The 19,660-nt window shown below is 38.4% G+C and overlaps 1 long non-coding RNA gene across 1 annotated transcript in view; it reads right to left on the bottom strand.

Moving 5' to 3' along the window:
* Positions 1-3,510: 3,510 nt before the first annotated feature.
* LOC125019194 overlaps positions 3,511-19,660 on the bottom strand; it is an 84,911-nt gene continuing 68,761 nt past the window's right edge. The window contains exons 4-6 of the long non-coding RNA XR_007114042.1: positions 14,363-14,570; positions 10,331-11,650; positions 3,511-8,263 (exon numbers count right to left, since the gene is read on the bottom strand). This is a non-coding gene — a long non-coding RNA (uncharacterized LOC125019194). The remainder of the gene's footprint in view (positions 8,264-10,330; positions 11,651-14,362; positions 14,571-19,660) is intronic.

Genomic DNA, 19,660 nt, shown 5'->3' with positions numbered 1-19,660 from the left:
ACATCAAACCTCTTCACTCTGTGTTGGTTCGTGTATGAGGGTGGTGTGTGTGTGTGTGTGTGTGTGTGTGTGTGGGTGTGTGTGTGTGTGTGTGTGTGTGCACCTCTTCTGCACAACAATAAACTTCTCCATTTTGTACATTTTCCGCAGAAGTTAACTCAATTCTTTGTGGACAGTTGTATGTATATGTTTTCTCAGATAATTTCCCTTGTAAAGTCTAAGTCTAAATAAAAACATATATACATTTACTTAAGGCGGCAACAGCAGCAGCACTGAACTGTATTTGTGATCACAAACATCAAAGTTTGGAGCTAATTTTAAGATGGTGGGGAAATTACATTTTTTAAATTTCAATGCTGTATATGTTCACCAAGGTCCACTTATACACCTCAAATGGCATTTACAGAAGTAACTGTGTTAATCAACAACAAACTGTAACAAAAATAGAGCTGACATTTAGAATTTGCACTTGCCACACCATATGGCCCACACCACTGATGTAAATCTCATGTAATCAGCTACTATAAAAATACTAAAAAAATATGTGTGTCTGTGTGCATGTGTACTTTCACACATTGAGATGGAATTCGATCCCCTTTGCACCGAGTTAGTTTAACAAATGGGATCTTACCACATTTCTTGTTTTCGTTAACTTCAGTTGACTGACAGGACAATGAATTGCCTGTAGTGATGTGCGCATCGATACCAAAAAATCGATACTTCGGATACCAGGTCTTTATGCTCTAAAATCGATTCTCAAATCAAAATATCGATACTTTTGATACTTCAGTCATTCGAGGTGATGTACTGTATATCACTGACAGGAACACAGCGGAAAGTAACTAAACTATTGAGCTGTGGCAACACAACAAACCTTGTGAAACCCCTCAAGTTAAACCACAACAGAGAATACGAGGCATTTATGATGAGGTGGACAGAATAGGAGAGCACAGCGTCAGAATTAAGATGTAGGTAGCGTAGTAGTTCTCAATAATTAAACAATTATTTATTTTAATGGTATTATTATTTTACCTATTCTTTTTTTTTAGTGTTTGAAACACCCTTTTCACATGTCACATTTCACTTGTATGATTGTGTCCTCTGTTTGGTTGTCCTATTGTTGTATTCGCTCGGCTATATAGTAAATAAGGCCGCTACCTCAATATACTTCAGAGTTTAAAATAAATAGATAAATGACTATGATGTCTTGTACTCTTTATGAAGGTATGATTTGAAACACACTACTTTTATGTGGATTTAACATTAGTTGTATTTGCATCGTGGAGGTGGATGCCATTACAAAACTTTGTGGTCAAAACTGGTTTCCTTTCATGCAAAGGAGCCATGTGTAAAACCATGGTTACGCCTCCCTCTGTGTGCCCTGCTCATGACACAAGTGTCAACAATGAATACATAAGGAATGCCTTAAAAATATAGGTTTGTCTTCAAATAATTCACTGGAGACGACAAGGGGTTCGAGGGGTTCAAGAAGTTCAATGGGTTCAGTCAGTTCACCCAGACTAGCTCCAAAAACAGAACCAAAGAGAAACGTCCCTGCTCCTCCAAATAAAGTCTATTCCCTGCATCTTCAGCTTTTTTTTTTATTGACACTGTCACACCTATAAAATAAATAATATCACACCTATTTCTTTTCCATTCTCCTCTTAAACTGATCCTTGTGTTTAACCTCTACTTGAACTCTAATGGAAATCTCTTTCTTTGAGCTGAGTGGACAACCACAGGCCGGTCATTTTAGCGTAGCCAGCTTGGCTCAGTTTGCTGCTTGGCTGTGGTTTTAGTTAGTAGGTAAACACAGCGAGAAACTTAGCCATCATATTTCAGGCATGAGTGTTTCCGATATGATCTCAGATTCTTATTTATAGCTTCTTTTTTTTTTTGTCTTCACCAGTCGTATTTAATCTGAGCCTATAAAGATGAAGTTTATTTAGTATTTACCATTTTGAATAAACGCTCAAACCTTTTTAGCCAGACTGTCATGTACTGGCCTCAGTTATTGTAGTGGAAAAAATGTGCCAAGCAATGAGAGTTTGTGTAGCTAGTTCATGCACGTTATGCAATATAGTTTTCAATATTCCCTAGTTAGTGGAACAGTGGCAACACACGTTTTCATTCATAGGTGCGCATGGCATTACGGGATAGTTTAATACTGAAAGCACTGTATATTTATAAATAAGAATAGGCCGAGTTTAATATAGAACACATACAGTAGGTAGGGGGTCCCTACTTAATCTCTCCATCAGTTTGGGGTCCTTGGCCTGAAAAGCGTTGAAGACCCCTGATCTAGAGGCCATATGACACAAATGGATCACCCTAAGGAGGAAGCTGTGAAAAAACAACAAAACCCACATTAGGGTGAGGTGGGGATAGATGCATTGAATTTTTGTTGTCTGACTAACAATCACGATATCCAAAACAATTTATCATGTTTGAGAGCATGGGCAGTTTTCTGCTTCTCAATTTGTGCAGTTGCCGTCCGTTTTCATTTCATTAAAATTGCTTCATCACTGTTGCTCTGCTAACAGAACGATGATGAGCACGACTGCAGAAAGGAGAGAGGATCTCTGTAGACCTCAACTTCCTCTCTATACATTTTTCTGTCAGTGTCACATAATGCTGCTCCTATAGCACAGCACAGTTAACCAGGGCACAACCTCAAGAGGACACTATAATCTTTTGACCACACAGTTATTGTTCTTTAGATAACTTTAGGCAGCTTCCTCAGATTAAATAATATCTGTCAATGTGGAAACCTTTTTGTTTTGACTCTTGTTGCTGCTCCATTGAACAAGGTCCTGCTGCTCATTCTACACAAGAGCAGGCAAGGAATTTAACTGGAAATGCTTACATGTTCCACTTTTGAGCTGTAATTCTCCTTTTCTCTTCCTGGTACTTCCCTTTTACATGATCTCTCTAGAGTTACATGTGCAGCTCTGACCACACTAGAGCAGTACTGATTTCCTGCTGTGACGATGAGTTATGAAAGACTGCCTATACAGTACAACACGGAGAGTCATAAAGGTGGAAAAGTGTAATTCATCGAGAAAGAAAGTGAAATCTTAGCCTGCATCCATGCTTCCACAACTACCACTTGCATATAGGATATTTAAGAAGATGGATTTAGTAATATTCATGCTAAAATCACATATCCATCACAAACCCCTGTGGTTAAAGCAGCGCAGCAGACAGACTCCTTCCTACTTTGGATGCAGTTTAGTCTGCACCACAGCTTTATTCTAAACCAGATGAACAAAACCAGGTAGAACATGCACCAGCACTTGTTTGTACAAAACTGCTCATGTGTGAAAGCGCTATCAGCAATGTCTAGCCAGAGTTTTAGTTTGATATTCTTGAGCTATTTAGATATACAAGAACATGAATTTTGCTTTGTTGTTAATACCACAGTTAAAGTGAAAATGTAATTGTAAGTTTTTATTGTTATTATTATTATTATTATTATTTATTTTTATTTATTTATTTATATATTCCATATTCCATGTCACTGAGGTCATTGTTTATTAATTTTACCATTGAAGGAGTCCATGGTGTCAGAGTGAGGCCCAGCCCAGGACTGTCTTATCTGGGCTGTAAGACAGCTGAGCCGCTAGCTTTAACCACAGTCCTTGAATATGTGCGTGTGTTTTTATAGAAGATTGTGCGTCCCTTATTCTCTGTACGCATGCAGCATGTAGACTAGAGTGTGTATTTGTGTTTGTGTGAGTGTGTGTGTGTGTGTGTGTGTGTGTGTGTGTGCAGCATGTAGACTAGAGTGTGTACTTGTGTGTGTGTGTTTGTGTGTGTGTGTGTGTGTGTGTGTGTGTGTGTGTGTGTGTGTGTGTGTGTAAGGTTGCTCTTAGACATGTCTGGGCGTATTCTCGGTCGACGCTTCACAGACGACAGAGGCAGTGCAGTGACTGAGCTACACACACGCACACACAAACACTACAAGGTCATTTAGTTTGTATTATCCAGTCAAGAATCTCTGTAAACTCATCGAATCCAAAGGAAATAAAAACAAAGCAGGAAAATAAATTCACGATAATGTTTAGAAAAGAAGTTTCAAAGAAAAATGATGCTGCAAAGTTGCTTGTTAAATGTTAAAAAGTCAGGGGAACAAAATCCTAATATTTTCAACATTAATTGTGTCTTTTGAGCGTGCGTGTGTGCGCTTCAGCTTCAGGACAAACTGAAGCTGAAGCACTCGTTGCCAAAATATCTGAAGAGTCACTTGTTTTCAGTGTTTATATAACATGGTTCTTGTGATGAACACAGCAGTCTGGTTCTACTTACGATCTGACACACAAGATGAGACTTTGTACTGCATCTTGGCACACTTACGTCGCAACTGGTCGGCCCGCTTGCAGATAAAAAGTGATGGGCCGTTCGTCTTTGCAGCAATAAAAATGGAACCAATTAGGAGATATGACGATGGACAGACAAAACAAGCATGAATTTGTTGCAATGAAATATCAAACAATACTACATCCATGTTTCTTGTTATGCTGTAATACTGTAGATAAAAAACTGACTTAAATGCATTTAGGAAAAATACAGAAAACCTGCAACTCAAAGGCTCTAATCAAAAAGGTGTGTTAGGGCACTGACCGAGGTCATTCGTATTTTTGTATATTGGTGGAAACTTTTAAATAAGGTGTTTCGCTTGCCTACCACTTGCTTTTAAAGACATCACAACTGTGTCAACGCAGTTTGTGAGGAAACATTTTCTTTTTTTCTCGCTACTGATCGACACAATGATAATAACTACGTCACATTGGTAGAAACACGAAAGTCCACAACACGGGGTTGGATTGGAGGGGGCGGCTCGAGTCACTCTCAGGACTCTCACCAGACAGATAGGCCGAGGTTATATTCTTGTGTTGGATCATAACTTTTCACGTTTAGTTCTTACACAGACGTTTCATTTTCACTCACTCTTTTCTTTCACACACACACTTTCAGGCACTGATTGGTTAGGTTTAGGCAACAAAAACACAAAAAGATAGGGATTTTAGTTCAAACACGTCCTATCAAATATCAACTGCAGGCACGAGAGTTTACGCCAGTTGAAATAACTTTCTGTAAAATAAAAGAATATAAAAAAATTACAGTACGTGAACTTCCACACGATTGGGCTAATGGATGTGATACAATTGGGAGTATTTTCAGACTATAAATCAAAAAAAAATAATTTCTACTCATGAAAAGTGTGCTGTAAATGTATCAATAAGAGCCTTAAAAATGAGTCAGTAAACACGATGTGGCTGAACCTGTTCAAACTAATTCAGAAATGAAGCACAACAATGCTACACTGACTTTAGTCATCGTACTATGGGAAGTGTCTTCACTGGCACTGAGTAGCGCTGTAATAAAAAAAAAAAAGGGTGATCCGTCTGCACTTCTTTATGAGTCAACTGTGTGACCTAACATTAAGTGGATAGATTATTTTTAATCGATTTACAACACTGGTATCTGTGTTCCAAAAATAGATTTAGTACCAAACGTTTTAGATATCACTGTGCCCATCTGTACACATGAGCATTTCCAAACAGCAGAGTTCCAGGCACGGATGTTAAAGACAATGACAGAACAAGTTCACAAACAAACTTCTTCCCAGTTAGTCACCCATAAAAATATCTTTGTGAGACAATTGTGATCCTTGTTGTTGTTGGTTTAACACATTTAAACACACAATAGTCTGAAAGATTGACTCATTGTTTTGTTAAGACTCAGCATAAACCAGAACTCCATTTTGTCCATTTTAATCGTCTATCAATTGCAAGAGTGAAAGGAGAAAGAAAGAGGGCTTCTCTACGGCAAGAGTGAGTCAGCACAGTAAAGAAAAACATTTACACCCAGACTGAGACGTCCCGGTGCCAGAGTACATGTGAAGCACACCTTGATGAATATTTGTTTACACTCCTCTTATCTTTTGACGTCTGCACCTGAAATGTTCAGGTGACTCATGGTTATAAGGGATTTATGTTGCAGTGACCCGGGGCATCTACCTGTCTGTCTATCTGACGCCTGACCTCAAGTTCATCCAAACATCTTTTATTGAGCAGTTTAGTTTTACAGATGATACAGCTATAAAATCAGAGCTCATGTTTCACGGTCTTTACATCTGTCTATCAACTCCAATGCAAATGCAAACGAAACATTTACCAGTTACTTTTAGTATATTCAAGAATTTGCGTCGAGGTCTCAAAGGTAAACGTGATAGAGTGCAAGGCCTCTGTGGTGGTTTGTATCATCAAAGCTAGAGGCAAAACTTGCACACTATGCACACATTAGTTTTAAGGATACAGGCGGTTTAAGAGAATATCTCCCAGCTGGGAAAACATAACATAAAATAAATGTATTGGAAAGAGTGGCATATATATATACATATATATATATATATATATACATATAGACTTTGCTTTAAGCGCATCCACAAAATGAACTGGAGATGAGCAAAGTTAAATGTGATAGAGTTTTATTTCTTCTGACTGCATAAATGAGAGTCTTTGGGGCTATTGCCAGGCTGTTCTGGTGTTGCTGTTTCCCACTTCTGGCCCTTGATGCCCTAGCTCTGTGTGTGTGTGTGTACTTGTGCAGCTATCTTTCCAAGAACCACTTAAATTTTATACCATCAGATTGAGGACATTTGTGTGAAGTGAGGACATTTTGGCTGGTCCTCGCCTTTTTGGCCTCACTTTTTGGCTGTTTTGAAGGTTAAAACTCAATTTTAGTGTAAAGGTTACATTTAGGTTATGGTTGGGGTTAGGGTTAAGCATTTAGTTGAGATGGTTAGGGTTAGGGTAAGGGGCTAGGGGATGCATTATGCCAATGAGCGTCCTCACAAAGATGGCCATACAAGGGTGTGTGTGAGTGAGTGTGTGTGTGTGTGTGTGTGTGTGTGTGTGTGTGTGTGTGTGTGTGTGTGTGTGTGTGTCCTCCTGGCAAAACCATCTGTTTCACTTTTTACACACACCTTCAGCCTACCTTCCGTAGGCTGCTCATACCTAAACTGACGAATTGCAAAATACAGCATGGCCTCCCTTTGTCCTTAATGTTGACTGTGTGTGTTGTATATTCTGTATGTGGTGCTTAATTGGGACGTACAGTATTTGAAGCTCTGCAAGTTTATATTTGTCCTTTGAGTTTGATGTGAACAGGCTGTTAAGAACAGTGCTAGCATATGAAGCATATATATTTGACCTGATGACAATGATGTGAGAAAAGAAAAATAGGAACATTCATCCATCTAATAGCTGGCAACAAAAACCTTCCAGATTCTCAGAAAAAGTCATTACGATTCATCCTGAGGACCGTCAATAGAATTCATGACAGTTGTTGTGCAAATATTTCTGTCGTAGGGTTGTAGATAAACTGAAAGAAAACTAACTGAAACATAGGTGGGTTGTTTAAAATGATTTATTACAAAGCGTAAACCTTTACATAATTTAGAGAGCTTGTTGCTTTGAGTGACCGTTGGGTGCAGGAACACTAACTGTCTGCCTAGTTGTCACCCCTCCTCCTTAATATTTCCATATTTTAACTAGTCAGGAGTCAGGCTCTGCCAAGTAGGCGACATCTGGAGACACCATATCAAGGGCATTTCTCAGGATGAATTCCCGTCTGTACATGTGTTCTGGTAAAAATACATCAGGCCAAGTACAGTCTGAATACCTGGATGTGTACTTGCCCCTCCCATTTCATTGAGGATGCACCGTGTGGTTACTTATGTGGACTTGGGAAAGCCACATGTGCATTTTGTGGCCACCATTCCAAAATGACCGTCCCACATCCACCCAAAGCTGCAAACTTTTCAAGACCACACTACAAAGCACACAAGTCCGATGTTTAGATAACATGAGTTCTGTGATGTTAGGTCATTGACTATATTCCCCAGATTTATCTTCATTCACACGACCTGTTATTTCTGATAATTGTCTCCCGTGCACAAATGAGATAAAGCATTTATAGACGGATTACTGGAGTGAACTGCAATATTCACACAGATATTTGTGTTTTATGTGTGTGGCTGCACCTGATCCAGTGGAAATGTTAAAATCAAACTATCTAGTTTCCATTCATCTGAGAGATAAAAGCTCCAGATCAACCCAAAGCCAGAAACGGGCATACTGTTCCAGTCTGCAAAATGTCTACAGAGCTGAAGAAGAGCAGTGAGGTGTCCAGTCTGATGACTCATTTAATGGCCTTCAGGATTGTCACACACACAGTTTCAAGCCTTTTTAGAGTTCTGAAAAACATGCAAAACCACAAACCTTTCCACATTAGATTATTATAGACATCATATAGCCGATGGCATATTTTCAGCATGCAAAAAGGGAGAATTTAAGGCACCATGTGAAATATTTACATCTTTTCATAGCTATTTAAGTTTCATGGTTATTTAATTAATCAACTAATATGTGCTAAAGGAGATTTAAAAAAAAAAAAAGAAGAAGTAAAGAAAGCCTATCAACCCACCTCACCACTGTAAACTCTCATCGGCCATTAGTTATATTTACATAGGTCTGTGACCTTGTCTAACCTCAACATAAGGTCATAAACTTTCAGTGTGACTGATTTAGTTTCTGTCGAGCACCATCTACACCCCACGCCACCCTTCCACTGGTGGAAGATCTGAATGTGCTTGACCCTGGATGAATATTTGAACTTTTGCTTTGAAGGCGGGGAATCAGGCTGCGGGCTAAAGGAAACACGCATATGTCATTTTGAGTCCTCCAGATTTAAAGACAGACCATAATGACTCTGATGCATGATATTATAACACACAACTGCATCTCAAAGTGACTTTCACCAACCGACAAACTAAGGTGCCAAATGGATTACTTTAATGTAGAAAACAGATTCCATACCCTGGAGTTATACAGAGTATTTGTTTTCCTATGAGTAGACACTTATTACAGCAAAACTGGTATATGTCTAGTTCATATATGTTCAATAAAGTGATCTTGAATCTTGAAAACTTTATGTTTTGGTGTAGTTGTGTGTTATTTCTGCATGTTAGGATATGAGTTGCTCCAGTCATAGTTCCTGCTGCTGACCATGACGGCAAATACCTGAAGCACAAGTCGCCACAATGAACTTCCTGTTTGACACCTCATTACTGTTTCCTTGCCGCCCTGTACAACCACAGATTTAATGTGTTTGATTAAAATGGCATCATTTGTACCTCTGCATTGCAGTGTTGAGCTGGTTGCACGTGTAGAACTTGGTACCCAATAAGAATCTAAAATGAAATGAGATGTGACAGATGTCACTGACCTCAATGAGCCTTTGTCTTCTGGAGGTCAAACTCCTCCAGGCTGGCTGATTTGACCTTTGACCAGAATTGTGCGGTCTCACCACAGCTATGAAGAGGTTGGAAACAGACCTCACCAACAAATAAACAGTCTACGCTCTGTCTGTGTGAAAAACAACACCTCTTCAGACCAGCAAATGGCAGTGGTCTATATTCATCATTCAAAAAGGAAAACTGGAAGAGCTGCTAATAGCTGGATGCCGTACAAAGCTGACCTCTCCTGAATGCTGGTCTACTGTTTATTCACTCTAGATGACTCTGTAATTTTGTGTCCTCCATTTCTTGTTTCATAAACCGGTTTGATAAATTCAAGCACCAGTTAGAGGGATCAAAGTCCCCTGAAAAAGCATATTGTGTGGGCAAGACGAGAAGTAGAGGTTGAGTCAATGCCGATTAGTCGATGACATCACAAATAAAGACAAAGCAGAACGTAATGCTTTGCAACAATGACATCTGAATACATATTGTAGCGTTTCACACAAAGGAAGCTATGGAGGCTTTCGCCAGGGTGAAAAAAACAAACAAAAAAACACTTTACAACCACAGCAAAAAAGTCAACTAATAGAACACAACATAACTGAACATAAACATACTGTGTGCAGCAGATATGTTTAGCCTATATAAATTGGCACCGTTAGTAGCATTTAATGGTACTTCAGTGTTTTGTGAGATAACATAATGTAGGTGGGATGAAAAAAAGTAGCATAATTTGGAAGCCTGTAGAGCAGCTAAAGGTCTAATCACTTAACACAATGAAATTCACCATCAAATTGTTTGTGTGTGCGGCCTCCTTCTACCACAGGTGACACGGTAACTGACTGTCCTTGAGAGGATTTGGACCGTTACTCTGCAAACATTAGCGGATGCCTTTTCAGATGAGTGCGCAATGCAGTGGTACATTTGTTGTATTTCAGCAATGGTTAACATTTTCTGCATATCACAGTAGAATGGGCTTCGTCTTTAGTGAAGTATTATTGCTAGTTTGCTGCAGTGACTCACTTTGTCCTTCACTTTGTCGACCCCCTGCTTAAGGCATTATGGCACAGCAGTGACGTTGAGTAGTCAGCCAGTCAGTTCAACCCCTACCAAGAAGTAGAAGACATTGCCAGGTCAAATACATAGACAGAGAGATAGAGCTATGTGAGCTGAGAGAGGGAGGGTTCCTAGGATAAGATAACAGATCCATCTCCTTCCTCTCCACAAAAACTAAGGCCTCATCGACAGCCCAACAGTAGCTGGCCATCAGCTTGGAGTTTCACCACCTCATGATATGAGCCCATTGACATGACAGTCAGTAAGTATGAGCCAAAGGTTTTACATGCATTTAAGTTGTATGAGATGTGTTGTTCCACTGCATTCTGTTCATAGTACATTTGTAGTACGTTTCTCAGTGAAAGTGAGAGTTGTAAATGTTGTGAACAACATACATTGCAGTGTTGGTGACTTGTGGACATTATCACTTATGTCAAAAAAACAACAGCATCAGTGGAAACTACAACTACACTTCATCTGTATATCTAGATACCAAAAGAAAAGGCAACAGGAAGCAACACATCCTGACAAATGGAACAAATGACAGCCATGTGTAAACCATAAATCACATAGATGTGTGCCACCTAGTCATTTGAAGTCTTGTCAGCGTTGGTGCCTTTTTTGATGAGGACCGAGATACTGTATCTCAGGGTTATTACACAATGATTCTATAAAAGGACATGTTCTGCACAAGATGTGACCGGCCTTTATAGAAATGTGAACACAAATACAACGGACAACTTCCTCAGTTTGACGTATTTTATTGATCATTTCTTACAGCCAGGATTCACTTCTGCTAAAGTCCCTAAAACAAGAAGCACGGTGAGCTTTATAGGCAGCAAAATATATATCTCCCGCCCCCTTTCTCTCTCCCGGACTTGCTCTGTCTTGCCCTCTTTCACACATGCACTGTATACTATTGGGTCTTCCTAGGTCACATACTGCCTCTACTCTTTGAGACATTACAAATGACTTTAACATTAAACTCCACAATAAACAAAATTGTCCACTTTACTGAACTTTGTCTGTTAAACTTCAGATAGAAATCTTAGGCCTTTACAGCTGTTGTCATTAGTTCTGATGTTTAATGATATTTAAATGTCATATTTAAAGACATTTTTATAAACAGGCAATAACGAACAAGCCAAAATATCTCAGAAATGTGCGCTGCCATCTTGTGCTGATGATCACATTTACAACCAGTATTTGTGTAACAGTGAGCTGGGGGTGGGGTGTCGCCTCTTGTCTTGCCCTCGATGCCACCGACTATTTGCAGTATGGGTCATACTAAAAACAAACCACAGTACAGTTAAAATAAATGTATCATACTTTATGTTTTTATGAATACTAACAACCGCTTATCATGTTATAGCTTGATCTATTTTACATATTTCTGATCAGCATGGCCTGATCAGTTGCTTAGATAATGGCACATACAGTCCTCAGTTAATGAATTCTACATGAGAATGTCAAAGAGCTGCTTCTGTCTTTAGTCAAATGATTTCTCACTGCCTGTGTCTAAGCACTTGGGAGTAAGTTAAGTTTGTTTGAAAGCTAGCATAAACAAGCTAATGCTGGTGCTGGTGGGAAGTTGTTACATAGCAACGATCAGCTGCTTACAAAATTTTATCTGGAAAATGCTAAACGTACAGCTAGCATCAACAATAGTCCAAATCAGCTAAGATTCATGAAGTTCATCTGGTGTGTGCTCATATGTGGGCAGGACATGACGCCTAGCTTTACTGTTCAATTGGCGCTCAGTTGGTAACATGGGTCATATATAATCAGAACATCAGTGCTAGGCTAATGACAGAGTAACTTAATGGAGGAAATTCCCAGGCTAAGTTAAATTACATAGTTGTTGGAAAAAAAAATGTTATACTGTTATTATATCCCTTGTATGTTTAAGGAAATTAAAATATTCTCATTTACACTGTGAGCCCCATTTGAAGGTAGCGTCTGGGCGTAAATGCTGTCACCAATTCAAGATGGCAGCTCACATGTCTCTGAAATACTGGCGGAAGGACATGGCCCAATTTTAAAAATAGGGATTTAAGTTTTGGATTGTGACCATAAAAGCTTTGGGCTAGTCAATGTTGTGGAAATTATAAAGTTAAATTAAACAATATAAATTTAATTTTAGAAATTATTTAGTTTATCATTTAATCATTGTTAGTTAGGCAAAATGTGCTCTGATGGAAAACCTGACCGTAAAATGTCTTCGTATTAGGATTTTAGTCATGTTCAGTATCAAGTTAAGTTGTTCAGTTTTAAGTGAATAAGACAAGAAAACAAAATATATACAAAACATGATATAATACAAATGGAAGACAAGTTTTGTACACTTTTTTTTTCCTGATGCATTTGTCCCTTTCAGATTCAAAACCAGTTTTCTATTTTATACAAAACCTGTCACAGACGATCACGTTTTGAAATTTAACAATGTGCTTTTAATGTGTGACAATAGTCCGAGGGTCATGAACTCATTTAACCCTGGACTGACAACTAAAAGCAAGACGCCCAATGATGAGCCAGTTGATGAAATAAAATTAGTTAATATTTTGTATCACATACTTTTGAAATACTTCTCCAAAATACCTTAAAATTATGTCCTTACACGGGATCATTTTATGTGAACCGCATTCTTCCCTGCTTATTTAATTATTTAAAAATTACATTTTATCTTGGTCATTAGGGTCTGAGGCCTTTTCTTAGAGTTATTTTCAGATTCCAGTCTAAATGTATCACAGCTGGTCTGTTTAGCTCCACTAGCTTAAGAGTCACTGAAATAAATCAGCAAATTAAAGTGGGATTCTAGTGCCAAAACACACTCTCAGCCATACAGTAGCTGCTTCAAGTTTAAGGACGTGCAGAACTCTTCAGCAATGCTTCCATATGTAGTCAGATGGGCTCATTTGTGTCTATGTTTTGGTGTTGAAGTTTCTGTGTCAACTGTGGACAGAAAACACAGATTTTCAGTAAAATAATTAGCTCCAGTTAGCCTTTGCATGCATACTGACAGTCTATGGAGGACGACAACTGGGGTCACCTCGGAGCTGAAATGACACACTGATAAATGTATTGGTAGATAAACAGTTAACAGTTAATTAGAAAATCTGCCTAAATTTTAAACCTACGTCTAATTTTGTGTCTGTCAGTCTTATGTTTTTAAGATGTCTGTGTGAAGGAAGGGCTAAATCACTGCTGACTTCCTGTGCATCCCTATTGATTTTCATATTCTCTCAGTGTGCTGCACCTTTTCAGTCACTCAGTAAACTGAAAGTGGTAAATGCACACCACTGTTTAGCGACAAGGTTATTTTATCGTAACTCATGTTTATGGTTTATAATTATATTATATTATATTATATTATATTATATTATATTATATTATAGTATATTATATTATATTATATTATATTATATTATATTATATTATATTATATTATTATAAATATATTAAGTCTTAAAAAATTATGTATTGTTTAAATAATTAGTTTTATTGTATTCATATTGTGGATTGTTCTATTGGAACTTACTGTTCTTATTTAATTTTATTTTTTTATTGTACTTTATTTTTTTATTGTACTTTATTTTCCACCATAAGTCCACCATTTTTATTTTTTGCTTTCTATTTTTATATTTGAATGGTCTTTTTTGTCAGTCATCAGTAAAGCACTTTAAACTACTCTAACCGGTTAGTTATAGTATAGTATAGTAAGGTATAGTAGGTTATTATAATTAAAAGCATTCTGAGTCAGAAGGTAGTTAATCTCTCTCTTGTGTTTTACTGGCTTTGTTCACCACCAGCTGGGATTTCAACAGCACCAGCATGACCTCATTGGGTGTGGAGATTTTTCTACAAAACAAGTCCACAAGCCGAGAATCCGGTTGGCAGACCAAAAAACCTCAACACCTGGACAATTAACAGCACCATGGACCTCCTGCAGGTGTTTTATGGTCAGCTGGTGCAATGTGACAATAAGAATATGTTACTTACTGGGCCCTCAGACCTCTTGAATTTGTTCTTCCTCTCAACTTTTGAGCCAGTTCTTCCCTGAGGCAACGCCGCAATTTATTTTGCCAAGAACCAGACGCTGCAAACCACGGCACACAGCACCACCCCTTGAGTCGCTGCCTGTGGTCACCGGCCTGTCCGGCCCATGGTGATGATGTCAAGACCAGAAAATGACTCAGCGTTGTTTCAACTGGAAACGAACGAGAGAAAAACAGTGTTAGGATGCAGGAAAACATAGAGAATGAGCATAATTACAGGGTTGACACAGTGCAACACGGTTAGATCTGCAGACGAATGCATGATGGAACAAAATAAATTCTGTGTAAGACTTCAGCAGGAATTACAATATAGGATTTAAAAAATATATTGTATTGAATTGGTTTTACATGTGTTTAGCTACATTCTTTTGCTAGTTAAATGTCTCAAAGTCTTAAAGAAACAATTTAACCAGGGCTGAAAATGCTATCACATCTTAAAAACTATATTTATAAGCTTACAGAAGACACTCACAGGAATATAACACAGGAAGTTGCTGGAAGTAAACATGCAGACATTAATAGAAACTATAAAGTAGGAAATAAAGTGAAAATCATTTATTTTAGTCAATAGTCAAGACTGGATTATTTCCTTTTTTCTTTTTTAGCTCATTTTTAGAAAGTAGATCCATAAACCGTCCTAAAATGTTTCTTTAATGATTTTTAGTTTCTTTCTTAATAGCTATCAATGCATATAAAGTAAAAATGGGTTAGTCTTGAGTCATTTCTTGATATCATAGTCCCATGAAGTCTCCAAAGTTCTGAACATTAACTTTTTCTATTGCTAATTACAATAAAAACTCACTTCTGTGCCCAAATATATTTAATTACAAACACAAATTAAAATAGTCAAGACAAAAACAACTGGGTAAATGCAGATATGTAATTTCTTTACTAACGTCACTGCAGTTTCCTGCTTTCCTACCAGGCCTCCCTTTTGGTTCACGCCGAGGACATGACATGCGACACATAAACACACAGACACGACAACACAGCACTGACGGAAACAAAGGAAACATCGGGCTGTGATTTTGACTAAAAATACACGCTAAGTCACAATCCAGAGATGATCTTCCCGTTTTAATGGCACCAAAGTGTCGTTTGTTTTTCCTTCAGTACTCTGGTCACAGACGAGGCCTCGACAATCAGAAGACATACGCTCAGGCACAAAAACACTCATCTGCAGTTCCTGTCTTGTTTTCGCCCATTTGTATTAACCACATGTTATGCAGTCGGACTACTCCTTGGTGAATGTCCACCGTACTACACTGTGCGGGACCTCTTTGAAAATGAGATAATTGATCTCAGTGGGACTAAATTGTCTTTTTAACATCTGGGGGAAAACGATAACCCATAAAAAAACAACAGGTTTACTCTAAATCATTCACTTATTTTACATTTCATATAAAACAAAGGAAGTGCATAAAAACTGCATAAATATAGTCCATGAGTAGTGTCATTCAATATATGTAGCATGTGTGTATTCACATTTACACATCACTGTTTTCATTCAGTTCCAACAAAAACCTGGCAGCCCAGACCCTGACCATTCACCTATTAGCCGTTATTATAAAGTCAAGTTATTTATCTAAAAAGTTTCTGGACTGACAGGGTAAAGACAATGTTTCTGGAGTTGTCTCTGAAATGGTCGAAACAACCTGCAGCACAGACTGGTGCATGGACATGACGGCGCAGCGCTGCCTGTGCACTTGGGTTTATTTGTTTGTTGTTTTTCTCTGTCCCGTTTAGCCTGAGTGTGTTTTTCAGGGCCCCCTCAGCTCACTCTGAACCAAAGGCAGTGTTGACTAGTTAGCAGCTGCAAAGTTTTGTTGCACACACACTCTATCGTGATTGATTACATGTAATTCTGCTATAACTCAAATGGATGGAGCCTGAAACGATTTAATGACTGTCCTAAAACCCGGGGTAAAAGCTTACAGTCCTGTTTTGCCAGCTCCCTTATTTACCCTTTTATTGACTTGATTAGCATCTTTTCACTTTGGAGTTTCTAAAATAAACTTGCAATTCGTCTATTCATCATTAGATAAAGGTTAAACATGGCCAGGGTCAATTAATGCTCCTGAGAGTTAAGCTGAACACAAACATAATTTACAATGTCAGATTCACTTTAAAGTCTTATAATTAGGGTCACTTTGATTCGACCACGTTTTGCTTAGTCATGATGGACCTCGTCTGCTCAGACTAAACAGATTAAAGCAAAGTAATTTTTGAGGCTTCGCCTCGCTGGTAGGAAAGAAAAAGTGCCTTACAGTTTTGGCTACACAACAGACAATAAGTCCTCCTCCCTGGAGCTTTGAGCATCAGTGGAAAACATGAAAGCTGTGTCAGACATTTACACTTGAGGCTTTCAGCAGACATTCTGGAAAATTTACACTCACTGCAGCATACAAATACGAGAGCGAGACATTTTGATTGTGGATCAAACAATGTATGTTTTCTGTTTGCACTATTCTGGTAACACAATATCCCTCCTGTGTGGTGGCCATTTTTGACTTTTCATCTGAAGGCATGACCTACAAATGAGAACCGGTGACCGCATGCGTGTGCGGTGCTCCTAATCTCAGCAAAATGTATATTCTATGTCTGATTGTGGTTCCGTTTTGCAGAGTGACTGAGATTTACAATAACAATTCTGAATTCACGTTTCTAGTTTAGCCGCTTGTGTTAGTTCTTTATAATGACTCTAATCTCAAAATGTACATCTCACACAAGTCCACAACTGCACTCACAAACTGTACGCAACCATCATAATTAGGAGTAAATTCCCCAGTTGTCCCCTAGCTGATAAGCTCTTCTACTGAGGGTGAAATGACTTAAAGTGCCCCAGGTGATTAAAGAGCCTGTAGAAAGCGCAACAAGATGAATTGCAGCCTTCCATTTATAACCCAGCCTCACGCCGTGGCCATCTCACTGACCACGGGCCAGACAGCTTGAAATTTCTCAGCTCTGGTGACGCCGTTCATCGTCCTGTTAAGAGGTGAGGAGATGGATTAGTCGTCTGACCTGTCTAGTGGAGCACCACTTAGTTTCAGACTCAATATTGCCGCGAAAAGATGTTTCAACTCCGTTGCAAGTACATTTGTTTCTATGACGTTCAGCGTGAAGGATTCAATAGCAGTGAGTCCTCAGGAGACCTAAATCGCGAGGCATCAAAAGCTTCTTGGCTCACAGCAACATAACCAGCTTCTCCTGAAACGTGAACATAAAGCTCTGCAACAAAAAGTGGATAAAACAAGGGTGCCCATTCATCCCAGTGATCTTTTTCTCTCAGGACAAAGACATATAACTACGATGAATAATTACTGAAGGCACAGGACTAGATTAACCAGTTTGACGGATGACTGGTGCTTTGTCTTCCCTGTTTGATAAAGTGGATCTGCATTTAGCCTTCTCGGAGCGGCCTTAAACACTGCAGAGTACATTTATTGAAAGTGACAGGCCGCTTTAAAGGGTGTAACCGATGTTTAGATATTTAACAGCAAAAGCATCTCGTCGCTGCACGTGTTGGCCCCTGTGCAGCAGCAGATTTAATAAGAGGTAATGGTAAAAAAAATATATACATCAAAAGTCTGTTTATTTAATGGAAATGGAGATATTCGTCTTATTTATCAGGTTGTAACATATATCCCTCCATTGTGTACATTTTAAACTGTTGGCAGGAGTGACGCATTAGTAACAAACTGAGGCTTTGTACGCATAATACTAACATGTTTAATAAATGAAAGCATTCAGTAAAGTGATAACCAAAAGCAGTCCAAATAAACACAGAGCAGTCTCAGTACTCAGTACGTAATATTTTGTTCGAAACGTATTAGCTCCCTGAAGGCAAAATGTGAAGCCCTCATTGAGTTACATAAACTAAACTACTACAGCGGCACAGACTATTTGGAGCAATTTATTTATAACGTGCACTGTTTAAAATAAACTAACTAAATAGTATTCTGAGGGAAGTTATGTTTTAATGTTTTCACCATGTGGAACATTTTGTAGTGTCAGGAAATACAGTATCTACAACTAGGAGGATAAATGAGTAGCCCATATTTAGTGCTCATAATTATATCATGACAAATGATATAATATATACAAAAAAAAAAAAAAAAAAAAAGCCAAAGGTTAAAATAACAGGAAGTTAATATATGGTCATCAACGCTACTCTAGTCTCTCTTCCAAAAAATAACAGCAGCAAACAAACACATCATTTCCATTGACTATATTTAGCCATTTATTTCCTTAATTTTGACTAGTGATATTATGAGTCTAAATTTGGGTTGTTATCCCAAAGATCAGTTCTGTGCAGAAGGGAGTCACATGTAACGTATAAACAAGTGACGGCACACATTTAAGAGGAGCGTGCTCTTAATCAAGAAACGCAACACAGACAAAAACACATGCAAAGAGGAAAACATTACATGTGGACAAATTACTGAACATATAATTGAAAATGTTGCCTCACAGTCAGGCTGCAGTCTGCCTCCATGTCTGGCACGGATTTAGTATGTGTTAGAGAGACGTGACAGTGACTGGACAGTGATGTTTGACCTTTTGGATATAAAATGTCATCACTCAACATTGTATTGTATTAGACATTTGTGTGCATATGAATTCTTCAGACGGAAATACAGCGTCGCTTGTGCTGAAAACACATTGCAGCCAGTCATGCAATAAGATCTGCGCAAGTGAAGCCATTATGTGACACTTGCGACTCATTTATTATGTGCAGCCGCTGAGTGTTAAAGCAAACTGCATTCCGAGTTAAAGATCAGAGGTTATGCCATTAGATTTCTCAACTAAATCAGTCTTTTCATTATTGGAGGAAGGAGCCTGATGGATGAGAAGGTGCTTTGTCTTGTTGTCATTTTTGATTAAGTAAAAACCTGCATCAGTGTTGAGCAGGTTGGAGAGTACTTAACGCCGGCTGTACGTATCGGTTGGGGATCAAAGGTTATCTCAAGTTGTCTTGTTCAGACGACTCTATTTTTTTTCTGAATTTCTGCATCAATAAATGTGTACCACAGGTAATTATTAAAATATTAGTGAACCCCATTTAATTCCAAACTATGTACGTAAATAAACTGGTTGAGCAGTGATGCCCAAAACAGTAGTGAACTGAGCTCGGCTGCACTCATTTTTTAACGCTTCACTCAAGAGATGTGTTAAAAAGCTACAAATTTCACACCCTGAGGAGGCTTTGAATGGAACATGCAGCAAAACAAATTCACATTTA

Source organism: Mugil cephalus, chromosome 13 (genome assembly GCF_022458985.1).
Source record: "Mugil cephalus isolate CIBA_MC_2020 chromosome 13, CIBA_Mcephalus_1.1, whole genome shotgun sequence".
NCBI lineage: Eukaryota > Metazoa > Chordata > Actinopteri > Mugiliformes > Mugilidae > Mugil > Mugil cephalus.
The sequence above is the reverse complement of the archived record's forward strand: the minus strand, read 5'-3'. Positions and strand labels throughout refer to the sequence as shown.